Here is a 14747-nt window from a genome sequence, read left to right on the forward strand (position 1 = left end):
GTATTTAGATCTAGAGCTCAAATCCTGGTATATTGGATCCAGACTCTTCTCACTACACAATAAATAACACACAGCATACACATACACATACACAATTTATATTTCATTCATTCCTTTTTAAACTTAAATTGTCATATTAATCATCTGAGTCTTTTTAGAACCAAATCCCTACAATCTTTGTAACTGAAATAAGAAGGGGCAAAACTTGAGTGATTTATAAGCCAATTACTGAAACATGACCATGCTATGATATGCACACATACAGCTGTCCCCTTCAAGGCTGAGTTGGTTCTAGACAAAATGAGACAACAAGGTTTTGAGTGTGAGCCCCTCCAAATTTTATTTTACACACCATTCCCACCACTTACCTCCAGAAAGTGCTTGCCCTTTTTCAGTCTTATGAATATCAGGATGTCCTTCTTTATAACCCAACTCCACTGGGCTGGACAATGGCCCAGATTTGCTGATGTCTTTATGTAGCTTTCCAACAACACATTCTATAAATCTCATTCTCTGTATGTCATTCTCTCATGCCTTCATAGGAAGCTTCTTCTATCTGTTAAAACTCAAAAGATTTCTATTATCCCCAGTGAGAGGAAGGTCTGTTACCCTAATAAGACTTTTTCTGAGTGTTCAACCAAACTAACAGTAACTGCAAACCTCTGGGTCAGCGCTTTCCTTTGCCTAAAAACTTATTTCCTCTGCTATCTTAAAAACTATTTTCTCTGGATGTATTCTGTAATTTCCAAATTTTGTCTATCCCTCTTGCTTCTAACTAGCTCTTATATTTAATGCCTGAGTGACTCTGATTCAACTTTACCTCTAACATTCACAATTTTGACCCATAGAGTGCACGTGAGCACTCACACACACACACACACACGCACGCATGCACACGCACACACACACACACACACACGCACGCATGCACACGCACACACACACACACACACACACACCCCTCTGGATGACTTCTTGAATGAATGACCTCTTTTGCCTCCTGGATACTAAACTTAGTATGATAGCCAGCCTCACATTGCCATGACTACTTAGCTCATTCTACAATCCATTTCTGTTAAATTTCATTGCACCTCAATAGAGCAGTAAAAATCAAAATGATATTTTTATAAAATATTAAATATTTTGCAAAATACTATCATTTTCTTCAAATAGCCATTCTGACTTTTTATCATTTCACAAAGATGAACAATGGCATCAAATACTGTGTCCTAGAAAAATAAATTAGTAAGACAATTTGATTACTGGGTCTTTGGTTCTAGAATAAAGGGCATCTTTAATTCACTCAATTTTAATTGTACTGTACTTTAAGTATACACCTAAAAGAAGTTATTTGAACATAATCCATTCCTAAATACAAGCACTAAGAACAGAATTGATCAGTATTGTTAATAAAGTAAGTGAAAGATAATAGTGCTACAACTAGGCAGCTTATTAAATAAGAATTTCTAATGGAAGAAAGTACATATTGGACATACTTGAAATATGAAAAAATACTTAAGTTAACATGCTCGAAATTGGAATTAAAATATATATATAAATTTTAGCTGTTAGGAGAAATTAGAAAGAACGGGAAATAAAAAGAAGAGAATAACAGCAGTAAAGAATTAATTATAAAAATGTATCAAAGTGCTATTCTGATGAAAAAATAGAATAACATGGAACTGATGTTAAAAAAATTGCCAATAGTAGAACAAAATAAAAAGTGATAATATTAAAAAGCAACATATTTAAAACAAATCTGAAACACTTTAGAAGGTATTAAATTTTTTGCTTTCAAAGTTGCTAGGCAGCAAATAAAAAATATTTACTTCAGAAGATTCTCAGTTCAAAGAAAAAGCATGAACATAGATCCAAAACATAGAAAAATGCAAATATAATAAAGATTTTATTAGTCTTATTACCATTGACAACAAAAAGCTTACGACAAATGTGAGAATAAAAGAACCTTGGGTATAAAAGTTACTTGAGTTGAGGTGCCTGGGTGGCTCAGTCAGTTAAGTGGCTGCCTTCAGTTCAGGTCATGATCGCAGGGTCCTGGGATCAAGCCCTGTGTCGGGCTCTCTGCTCAGTGGGGAGCCTGCTTCTCCCTCTCCCTCTGCCTGCCGCTCTGCCTATTTGTGCTCTTTCTCTGTCTCTCTGTCAAATAAATAAATAAAATCTTTAAAAAAAAAAAAGTTTCTTGAGAGTAACTTGAGTTACTTGGAATGAACACAGATTAGTAAAATAAATAATTGTCCTTCACTTTATTTTATTTTTTTTTTAAAGATTTTATTTATTTTTCAACAGAGAGAGAGAGACAGCGAGAGAGGGAACACAAGCAGGGGGAGTGGGAGAAGGAGAAGCAGGCTTCCCGCTGAGCGGGGAGCCCGATGCGGGACTCGATCCCAGGACCCTGGGATCATGACCTGAGCCGAAGGCAGACGCTTAACGACTGAGCCACCCAGGCGTCCCTGTCCTTCACTTTAAAAGAGTATTAATTTTCAATAAAATTAATTTTCAGTAATTAAAAACCTAAGACTAGAATAACATAGCCCTACTATTTCTTCATATATGTTGCATCCCTGAATGGAGTAGCCAAGGACTTAAAAGGGAACCTAAGTAGAGAAATATTAGAGGTTCTGAATTCTGGGATGCCTGGTTGGCTCAGTTGGTTAAGTGGTTGCCTTTGGCTTGGGTCGTAATCGCAGGCTTCTGGGATCGAGTCCCGCATCGGGCTCCCTGCTCAGCGGGGAGCCTGCTTCTCCCTCTCCCTCTGCCTGCTGCCCCCCTGCTTGTGCTCTCTCTCTCTCTCTGGCAAGTGAATAGATAAAATCTTAAAAAAAAAAAAAAAAAAAGAGGTTCTGAATTCTAAGAAACCTAGCTCAGTAGGAAGAAGGAGTGCTGTCTTTCACGAATCAACATCAATTTTTAAAAACCTGTATTGGGGTTTGTACTATAGCCTCTAGAGCAAAACCAAAGAAGTCTAAAATCATGCCTTGTTTTCAGGGTGGGGGGAGCTTTATTATTGGTTATTAACCAGACTTAGCACATAGGGAGGAAAATCACGCATAGCATAATAATAAGTCAGAGTAGAGATAAGAATTATATGAAATCCAAGGATGGGCTTCAGAAGCAAAATGATCAGAAAATGATTTTTTTGCAATTTGGGATTTGAGCTTGACTTTGAAAATAGGCATACATTAAGGTAGAAAAAGATAAAACCAAGAAAGAATAAATAAAGTGTATAATGATCCAGATATAGCAACACCAATTCTCCTGGGATAGTGAGGACCAGCACCAAGACTTCATTTAAGAAACGGTAGAAAATAAGGTGGTCATAGGATAGAGATGGATCGTGAAGTTTTGAAAGGAAATAGAGCATTTACAGCGGTAACCACATGTGTTACCATTACAAATATTACACACTCTTCAGGGTGATGGAAGAGAACCAGATAGACCTTGTATGTGCACAAAAAGGATTTCTTACACCACAGAAGAGAAAACCCAAACTGGCTACCTAGTGCCCTCTCCCCTCTTCTGAAAGGGAAAGAAACCTTTGCTCCCTAATGTTTTACAATTCTTTGGAATGTGACAGATAGCCCCAGGTTTTTTCTGGGTTTTACGCCCTTGGAAAAGCAAGCACATTTAGAAATAAATCTCCAACTCTGCCCAAAGCTTTCTCATTATCTACTCAGTCATCTTTTACTTCCTTTAATCCAGCTTCTAGTTTTCTTTGCTCAGAAATCCCTAAATGTGCAGAAACATGGATATATGCCCTTTCTGACATCAAGCAGGCCTGAGTTTAAATCACAGATCCGTAACATACCAGCTAAATGCATTTGCACAGTGATTTAATATCTTTGAGGTTCAGTTTCCTCAACTGTAAAATAAAAATAAAACTTTAAAGGACGTAACTTAAAAGTTGTTGCGCAATGTAAAAGGGATGATGCATGTAAAGAACTAAAAATGTTGCCTGGCCCTGTAGTAAGAGTTTAAGTCTTGTTAGCTACAATTATTTGTATTTTGAATTCCAGAAAGAAACCTCTAAATTTTCTATAACTAAAATATGAGGGCATTTACAAATTGATAGGCTTGAGGTGGAAAATGGTATTTAAGCACCATCATTAAGAGCAAAGTCTTTGGGATGAGCCAGTTCTGGATTTGGGTTTGAATCCTGCCTCTGTCATTTACTGACCATGTAACCTTGGAGGGAAGACTTGGAGGTATCTCTCAGTCTTCTAAGCTTTCTTTTCCTCATATTTAAAAGGTTGGTAGTGATGCTTCACTAGGATTGCTACAAAAATTAGATGAGAAAGTACACAAAAAGCATAAAACCTGGTGTATATTAAGGTCTCAGTATATGTTAATCCTTTTATTATTATTTTAATTGTTATTGTTATTACCATGGGACTCCTAGGGAGGTGGGTTTAGAAGTAAAATTTAGTCAAGAGGATAACCAGTACACTCTTGGAGTGATACAAGGGTGAGAGCCCAGAATTCGTATGGAAACAGAGGGCACTAAGCCTGTCTAAAGCTGTGAGGGACATTCTGAATTTCTCTACTTGCATTTACTTCAGGAAAGAGTCTCAGTGTTTATAAAGAACATGCTCAATTGTGTTTTCCCAAATGGAAGTGGTCTAGGCTTAGTCATGGTAGAGGGTTGACTAGTATTCTGGGGTATTTCTAAAGTAATGGAAAAGATGACAGAGAAGAGGGTAACATGTTTAACTTGAGTGGACCAAGGTAAACAAAGAAAGAGCTGGAGAAGAATTTTTTGTCCTATTCTTTGAAATGGTCATATATTCCACTATTTTCTGAACACAAAGAAATGAATCAAACATCATGAATATTGACAAAATGTGAATAAAAGAATTGAATGTTGTATAATAATAGAGAAAATAAAATAAACAGGATATATATGACTTTTTAAGACCACAGTGGATGTCATCCATTCAATGTCTTTTTTATGAATATGAGTCTCAAAATCCTCACAAGTAAAGGAATTATATAAAGTGATGAAAATGGAAAGATCATGAAAAACTCATCAAAGCTTGGGGAGGGAGTCAAGAGACAACTTTAAGGTAGCAATGGAGAAGACAATATGGCTTATGATGATTATTTCCATTTGTTATCAAAGATAGTTTTAAAAACCATTTTTTCCAGTAGGGCATACTTTTTTTTTTTAATCTGTGTTAAGTACAGGCTTTGGTAAACACAGGAACCCACAAATGGGTGGTTTAAAATGGTACTTTCCCACAAGTCTCCTGGAGAATCATTTTCTAACAGCTAGAATGCTTCTTTTGTCTTAGAGCCTTTTATTTTAAATTAAATTGAGAACAAATTGCATATTACCTCTTCATGGTATTTCTGCACTTAAGGCACCAGGAAATTCTATAATATGATTCCTTTTCAAGGAAGTTAAATAGAACTCTTATTTCAACAATCATACCAATTTCTACACCATTTGTAAAATTGATTCTGACCTTATCAGTCTCCATCATGTTCTTCAGATTTGGATCAGTAATTCAATCCTTAATGCTATTGAAGAGTTTAAACTGGACTTTCAAAAGCCCTGCCACTTGTTTGCCTTTGTTTTTATAACTGGGAGAGAGCAATTCACACACATGCACACACACAGGCACACGTACACACATTATACACATGTGTATTATACTGTATGTTGATACCTAGTAGAGCCTTAGATATGATTTGTATATAACATCCTCTGGCCTCATCTTATTATTCTACTCTATTTTCTCTGTTACTGGTTTTTTATCTTATTGTTTTACATGTATATATTTTTTAAATATTTTATTTATTTATTTTAGAGATAGAGAGAGAATGCACCAAATGCATACCTGAGCACGGGTGGAAGGGGAAAAGGGAGAGAGACAAGCAGACTCTGGGCTGAGCGTGGAGCCCACAGGGCTCGATCCCACGACCCTGAGATGATGACCTGAGCCAAAATCAAGAGTCGGCAGCTTAACTGACTGGGCCACCCAGGCTCCCCTACATATATTTTTAGAAGGCACTTTATCTGGGACTCTAAACAAATCAGTAACAAGGACTTATCATTAAAAAAAAAAAAAGGGTTACCTTTTTTCTCAAATACACACACACAGATGTATACACACATATACACACACATCTTTGCTGCTTTGGTGAAATCAATAATTAGTTGCTTTGGAGATCTAAAATAGGTATAATTTGTAATTATATAGACTGGTCATAATGTTTAAAAGAATTTTATAGGTAGGGGTGCCTGGGTAGCTCAGTCGGTTGAGCATCAGACTCTTGGTTTTGGCTCAGGTAATGATCTCAAGGTCGTGGGATCAAGCCCCACATCAGACTCAGTGCTCAGCGGGGAGTCTGCTTTTCCCTCTCCCTCTGCTTCTCCATCCCCCCTCCCCCCAGTTATGCTCTCTCTCTCTCTCCCTCTCTCAAATAAAGAAATAAATAATAAAATCTTTTACAAAAAAGAAGAACTTACAGGTGAAGATATTATTGTATGCATATTATTTCATGTTCCTTTTTAAAAAAGTTGTTCAGGTCACACTTTGCTCCAAAACAGGGTACAACTCTACTAGATACTAATATATACTACATGCCTAAAATATGTCCACTTAAAGATAAATAGACCTTTCTAAAGATTCTATGTTTAGAAAATATTTCAGGGGAGTTTTAAACTAATAGTAATGAAAAAGCACTTTAAAAGGATATTCTTAAAACTATACTCAACCTCTTCCTACTCATTTAAGAAAATCCTAATTTTTAATAAATAATCATTCTCTAAATGTTGACAGGGTCCACTTAGCAATATATAGCCAAGTGCAACTGTTTGCAAAGTGGGACATTTCCAGATAGTTAAGGCATGTACATCCCCTCTGTAAGAGGCAAAATAATGGCACACCAATGCTGCCCGCATCCAAATCCCCAAAGCCTGGGAATATACTTTATACAGCAAAATTGAGTTTTCAGCTGTGATTTAATTAAGGATTCTGAGAATGGGAACACTATCCCAGATTATCCAGGTGAGTCCAAAATAATTACAAAGGTCTTTATAAGACCAGAATCAGAAAAGGAGATTTGACATTGGACGAAGACGTCAGAGTAATGCATTTGCTGGCTTCGAAGATGGAAGAGGGCCGTGAACCAAGGAATGTAGACGGCCTCTAGATGCTGGAAAAAGGCAATGAACAGATTCTTCCCTAGATCATCCTAGAGGAATGCCATCCTGCTGAAGCTTTGATATTAATCTAGTGAGATTTCTGAGTTCCGAATGGAAAGAAAATAAATTTATATTCTCTAAGCCACTAAGTTCATGGTAATTTGTTATAGCAGCAGTAGGAAATTAAATCAACATCCAAAAGAATTGATCTATACTTGGCATTTCCACTTTCTTTTCTCCTATTCTCTCTCAGTCCCTACTCCAACTAGTCATTCCTCCTCACCACTCCACTGAAAATGTTCTTGAAAAGGTCAGCAATGACATCTACATTGCCAAAACCATTAGTCAGTATTCCTGTCTTGCCTTTGCAACCCCTCAACAGCATCTTACACATTTGATCACACCATTTTTAAAACATCTTCTTTCTGTGGCTTCCAGGACACAGCTGTCTCCTGGTTTCCCTCCTCCTGCTTCTCAGTCCTGCTTCAGGGAGCAGTCTTGCAACCTCTTCTCCATCTACAACATCCTCCCTAAGCATTCTCGTTAAGTGCCATAAATTTGAATATTATGTGTAGCCTAATAACTCCTAAACAGAGAGCTTCAGGTATACAACTGCCTAATTTATATCTCTTACATTTCTTTTAAGCTTTTCAACCCTAACATGTTTATAAGCAAATTGTCAGTTATTTTTCCTGTTCTTCAACATGTTTCTTCCATCTTCCCCATCTCAATAAAGGGCACCACCATTCACTGAGTTGCTCAAGCAAAAACTCAAGGGCATCTTTACTCCTTTCTTTCTTGTACACTTCATATTAGAAGATCCCTTTAGCCCTTATCTTTGTGGAGGGACGATTAACTGCCACCAGAGTTTGTGTTTCAAATTTCTGCTTTTTGTTAGGCTACAGAAACTACAACAGAACAAGTAAGATCTGTAGGACATTTTCAAATGATCTAATATATATATATATTAGATATATATATATTAGATATATATAATTATATATATATATATAATTACAATCCCTGAATGATGGGAGAAAAATAATAGGACAGAAGAAATATTTGAAAAGATAGTATCTAAGAAATTTCCAAAATTGATATAAAAAACATAAAGACATTAATCCACAGATCCAAGAATCTCAATGAAATTCATGCCGAATAAATACAATAAAACGAACCATGCTCAATCAAGCTGCTGAAAATCAAAGATTAAAGAAAAAAATCTTAAAAGCAGCCATAGCTACAAATATACAATAAATAAAAGAGAAAAATACAAATGATGTCTAATTTCTCAATGGCATTAATAGTGTGGAAGTGTCTCACTGATTCAAAAATGAGTTTGGTTGAACGAGTGCAAACAGGCTGAATTTAGCATGGCTTACTAAGTCTTGTATGTTCTGACCCCAGATTTCCTCTTCAGCTTCATATTCTACCTCTTTTCTTTCTCTCCCTATGCTTTGGCTATATTGGTCGTAGGAGACATGTAAAACACACATCATCTTAGGGCCTTTGTGCTTGTTCTTTCCTTTACTGGGAGGTTTACATTATACACTGCCTCATTTTCTAAGTTCTGTGCTCAAAGTTTACCTCCTCAGAAAGAAACTCTTTTGACTGTCCTGTCTATAGGAACATCTTCTTCACTCTCTATCCCCTTACCCTGCTTTATTTTTCTTCATAGCCCTTACCACCTCCTGATATTATCTAACATCATATTTGTTTTTGCTGCCTCTCCCACTAAATTGTAAAGGCAGGGACGTGGTATGTCTTGCGTACCAAGAAATCACTAGCACCTATAATAGTTCCTTCTGATCACCTGAGATCACACTTCCAGAATGATCTGATAACTAACATGTTATGCTGGTAATAGACATAATGCTCTATCAATATAGGAGAGGGTGATTCAAGACAAAATTTTGTGCAAGTGATAGTGAAAAAATTCAGAGTCACAAAGATTGGTTGTAAAATCAGGAACCAAGATCCAAAGCTTTCCAAATATCAAATTTTATGCTTTTAATACCATGATTATTTGAGGAACTATGACAAAAAAATGTAATATAGATAGAGCAAATTGCTTAAATTTTTGGAAAAGTAAGCATTTCCCCATTTCAACAACATATCCTAATATTTTGAACTTGAAACAAATAACAAAGAGTGTCTGCAATTTAGCTCAGAGCACGAGCAGGGTGGCATGAGTTTGGGGTTGGAAATGCAATGGCCAAGGAACATCATCTACAGAATCCACATGGTGAACAAAAGATGGAGTGGAAGGACCTTCAAAGGAGTAGATCCCTTCCAAGGAGTGCAGTCAATTTCTCACATCCAATAAGAGACACGCCACAATCACTCAGTATTTGGAAAACTATCTCCCAAAAAAATGGGAGGACTCCACCCCCAAATATCTCATTTTATTTTCTACCAAATATTCTATTTTATTATGCAATTTTTTTGCACAAACATTTATAAAAAGGAAAAGTGAAATGACGAAAAAAAAAAAAATATATATATATATATATACCACAAGCATCAAAAGATTATGCCTGATTTATCTGTGCATACATACTTCTTTGTACTTTTCTAACATTTTCCAAATATTTTATATTAAAATGAATATTATTTCAAACAAGTGCTGTAGTTGAAGAGCCATAGTACTGGGACAATCTAATGCTTTTGAAAAAAAGCTGGCCATTCACTTAGATTATTCTTTTTTTTTCTGAGTCTTCCACTTTCATCCGACTTGCAATTTTGAGGAAAATATTGTGGAAGTTTGGGGAAAAAAACTCATTATTTTATGTAAATTTTTCAAATATAAATTTATCTTCTCTCTAAGAAATTTCCTTTACTTTTACCTTTATGGCCACTCTCGTTCATTTTCTTCAAATCTTTGAATCATATTGTTTTACTTAGTGCAGCATGTTGTGCACATTCCTGGAAATAACTGATGTATTTGTCTCATAAAACACTGTGTTTTTCTTCCACAGGTGGCATTGTACCTGTGCCAGGCATCCCTGGGTGGCCACTTTGCCTATTTAAATGTAAATTATGTTGGTATGAGAATAGAACTGCAGGCACTGTTATAACAACTCACATTAAATAATACACTGATGTCTAGAAACCAAGTGCAGGAATTTTTCACTGTTTTGGGAATAAAGTTGGCATTAGCATGGGCAGAATGTCATTAATGGAGGCCATTAACTGGCCATGCCATCCAGGCAAAATATATCAACAGATTGAGGATAAATTTGGAAGATTGGTATGTTTCTAGCCAGAGCTCCAGAGCACAATTGAGAAAATAACAGATCCACAGTGGAGAGTAGTTTCCTTTTGCACCTTTCTTCCTCCAATTCACATTCTATTATGTGTAAGTGAAATAAGTTCCCTGTTGCTGCAGTTGAGTCAAAGCTCTATTGCATTTTGGTTTTTTTTGTTTGTTTGTTTGTTTGTTTTTACAGAGGGAGAGAGAGGGAGGGGGAGGCAGTGAGGGGCAGAGAAAGAAGGAGAGAGAGAATCTCAAGCAGGCTCCACACCCCTGGCACGGGGCTGATCCCACAACCCCTAGACCATGACCTGAGCCAAAATCAAGAGTCGGATACCTAACTGACTGAGCCACCCAGGCGCCCTACAGTGTTTTGTTTTCAAAGTTTGCCTAACCACTATTGCCATTCACATGCACAGTTTTATTGCCTCTCCTGTCCTTGTCCTTACAGCTTCCTGGAAGATTCTGACAGCATCTGAGCTGCATGTGAGACCTCCTCTTGATTGAATCAAAAAGTCATGTTATTTGCAACGACGTGGATGGAACTGGAGGGTGTTATGCTGAGCGAAATAAGTCAATCAGAGAAAGACATGTATCATATGACCTCACTGATATGAGGAATTCTTAATCTCAGGAAACAAACTGAGGGTTGCTGGAGTGGTGGGGGGTGGGAAGGATGGGGTGGCTGGGTGATAGACACTGGGGAGGGTATGTGCTATGGTGAGTGCTGTGAATTGTGCAAGACTGTTGAAGCACAGATCTGTACCTCTGAAACGAATAATGCAATATATGTTAAGGAAAAAAAAAGAAGAAGAAGATAGCAGGAGGGGAAGAATGAAGGGGGGAAATCAGAGGGGGAGATGAACCATGAGAGACGATGGACTCTGAAAAACAAACTGAGGGTTCTAGAGGGGAGGGGGGTGGGAGGATGGGTTAGCCTGGTGATGGGTATTAAAGAGGGCACGTTCTGCATGGAGCACTGGGTGTTATGCACAAACAATGAATCATGGAACACTACATCAAAAACTAATGATGTAATGTATGGTGATTAACATAACAATTAAAAATTTTTTTAAAAAGTCATGTTACTTCCTCAAACTTCTTTTGGTTCTTTTTCTTAACATTTCTGCTCACTAGACTCATCCCTGACTTATTGTTTAGCTGTTTGTTCAGTTCAGTGGTCAGCATATTTCCCACGAGGTAAGAGTAAAACCAAAGGTTATATGGAAAGCTGAGATTTTGTTTAGTTTTATAATAGCATCCTTTTAAAAGAGTAAAAAGAAAGCATGGAGAGACATTGAAAGAGTGATAAATATAGGGCGCCTGGGTGGCTCAGTCGTTGGGCATCTGCCTTCCACTCAGGTCATGATCTCAGGGTCCTGGGATCGAGTCCCACATCAGGCTCCCTGCTCCACAGGAGGCCTGCTTCTCCCTCTCCCACTCCCCCTACCTGTGTTCCTTCTCTCGCTGTGTCTCTCTCTATCAAATAAATAAAATCTTTAAAAAAAAAAAGAATGATAAATATATGTGTCTTTTTCATTATGTGTTGGGAATTAAATCCCAAATGCAATTTGTTATATGTTAATGGTAAGGTAACTGAAAATGGATATTAAAATAAAGCTAGTTATGCTAAATATATTACTGAGTGGTAAGAAATGTCTTTTCGTTAGAAAATCAATTTTTCTACACAGACATAGATTTGTTTGCTCCAGTTTTTCAGTTTTCATGAACACCTGTGAACTACAGACATTAATGATTAGACAGCTGATACTGGTTTCTCTCCTGAGAAAGTGAGGTTTTACTAATTGATTAGCTTTTACACTGCATTTGTGTTTTCTTTCCTTACAAATTTTTCTGCATTGTTTCTAAAAGATTTCTGGTTTCCAAAATGTGAAGCTTAAAATGGACAAGCTATTGTGATTTCTTGATGTGACAAAATTTCTACTTTTTTCTCACATTTCAATGATCTGATCAAGGAGTATGGGGCTCCTTGAATAAGATAATAGGATGTTTGATGGCCATGAAAGCTAACTGGAAAAATAGAAGATCTAGCATGAAATTATGAGAAATTTGAATTTTAGTGGTGATGGTACCACTAAAAAAGAAAATTATAAAGGCAAAGAGTTAAAACTAATGTCTTATGTGTAAAACACTTTTTCTCAGTTGGAGACTCTGAAACACCATTTATCCTCTATACTATATTATGACACATAGGGCTTGGGAAAATAATTTAATCAATTTAGTCTCAATTCCATAGAAATTCTCTTACCTTGACCTTAATTATGAATTAACTGTGTGTATTCCATGTTTTACTTACACACTAGACTAATGATGATCTTAAAGATCTGTCTAACTTTTTGTAGGCTTCATAAGAAGATTTTCTCTAGAAACCTATTGCCAAAGTTTAGCTTAATTTGTACTTTGGAAAATAGAGAGTGGTTTTATCCAAAAAGTCTCCCTAAATAAACTTCACTATATTCTAAACCTACCTTTTCCATCCTGTAAACTAAAGATAAATGTGTAAGTGCTAAGAACAGAATGTCTGGTTGTTGCTTTTTTAACATATACTGTATATAGAGAAAAATTTTCAAAGTGCCACATCAGTTATACAAATGACTAATTCCCCCGTTATGTATGTAGTGTTAGCAAAAAGTCATTAGCTGGTGCACATTTGGCTGGGGATCTGCAGTGTTGGTTATAATCCATATCTTGGTTATGACATGAATTCTGTTAAGAATGAGAGGAGCCAAAACTCATCAACTGGAGTGGCTAGTCCCATAAGCAAAAGACAGGTTGATGTGATTGATACAAAATGCCCTTCCCACTCTAACCCTGTACCTATTTAGAAAGCCCTTTGTTTAATCCTGTATTGCCCAAGGCTACAGGCAATAGGTCAAGTTTAATAAGGAGCCCACTTCCAATTTGTAATGCCCTCTTAAACCGCAAAATAGTGTCATAGAACTCTAGGCAGAAGGTCAGGAAATCTGGGACTAATCAAGGCATTTCAAGCACACAAGTTTTATCAAGTGCTGACCATCTAAAGATACATGTGTTCAGGAAAGCACACTGTGATGAAGCATGTCCTTTAACCATGAAGCTCTTCCACTAGTCAGTAGGAACAGATACAATTTTCCTTAACCTTTCAGTACCCCAGTTTTAAAAGTGGAAACAGTTAGATCTCCTCTAGCATATTTCATATACATATTGTAATGCCCATCAGACTTACAAATGAGAATAAAAGCATCTAGTCTTAGAAAGATCCCATCTCACAAAAATAAAACCCAAGTTGGTCTCAATATGTACTTTAATCCACATTTTTTTGGCCTTAAATGCTGCAAAAGTGATGACAACTAAAATAAATGGACCATTGGCTGATGCTTCCTGCATTTTATTTTTCTAAAAATGATTTCTTGATCACTTATGTTTGTGTACAGTAATTTTGTTCCTATGAAAATGTATTTATAAAAAAGAAAATGTATGAGAGACCTATTATGTATAAGAAAAGTAAGGAGAAGTGGAAAGATTCTATGAAAGCCACAATGAAGATTCTTTACTGAGAAGTCAAGCACACTTTAGAATACATCTAAGCAGTAATCAAGGTAGATTATATAGGAAATAAATGTTACAAAATGAAAATAAAATTTGAGGAAAATTAGGGAAAGCGAGGGGGACATGAGAAAGAAACAAAGAAAGGAATTCATTAATATGATGATTTTTTCTGCTACATCGTATCTTCTTCAATCCTTTTCCCCCAAGCTTCTTAGGAAGGAGCTAAACTGTGGGCAAAATAAGGGGCTGTCTCCATGGTGTGATTTAAGAAGACATTAAAGAAAAAAACCCTATAAATCAAAAATCTCTCTCTTCCATTGGTCTGCCAGAGTATATGTTGGTATAAAGTAATTATAATAATGATGAGATTAAGGCTATTTAGGGACTTTATTAAAATACTCTTCTCCATAAGGCGCTGTACATGAAGCCATTATCAAACACTTATGTAAGCCTGTATAATATTGGGCAAGTAGCCTTGTGAAGAAGCTAAAGGGAAGTGGACAGCAGATTTTGATAGTGGAGAGGGATTTAGGGAGATGGCACCTGAATGGGAAAATCTGGATGGAGTTATTCAGTAAGGGAACTAAACCATCAATAGCACCATGAGGAACCTGAGACTCTGGGCTGTAAAATGCTAGAACTGAAAATGAATCATGAGCAGATGGATGAGGAAGCTTGTCAATATATTACTATTTCACAAAATTCCTTAAAGCCCGTCCTCCCATAAATGTTTACTTCAGGGAAATAGCTCTGTTCTTTAAAATCTCCCATGTATGA

This window comes from Phoca vitulina, unplaced genomic scaffold (assembly GCF_004348235.1).
Source record: "Phoca vitulina isolate PV1807 unplaced genomic scaffold, GSC_HSeal_1.0 scaffold5, whole genome shotgun sequence".
NCBI classification, from domain to species: Eukaryota; Metazoa; Chordata; class Mammalia; order Carnivora; family Phocidae; genus Phoca; species Phoca vitulina.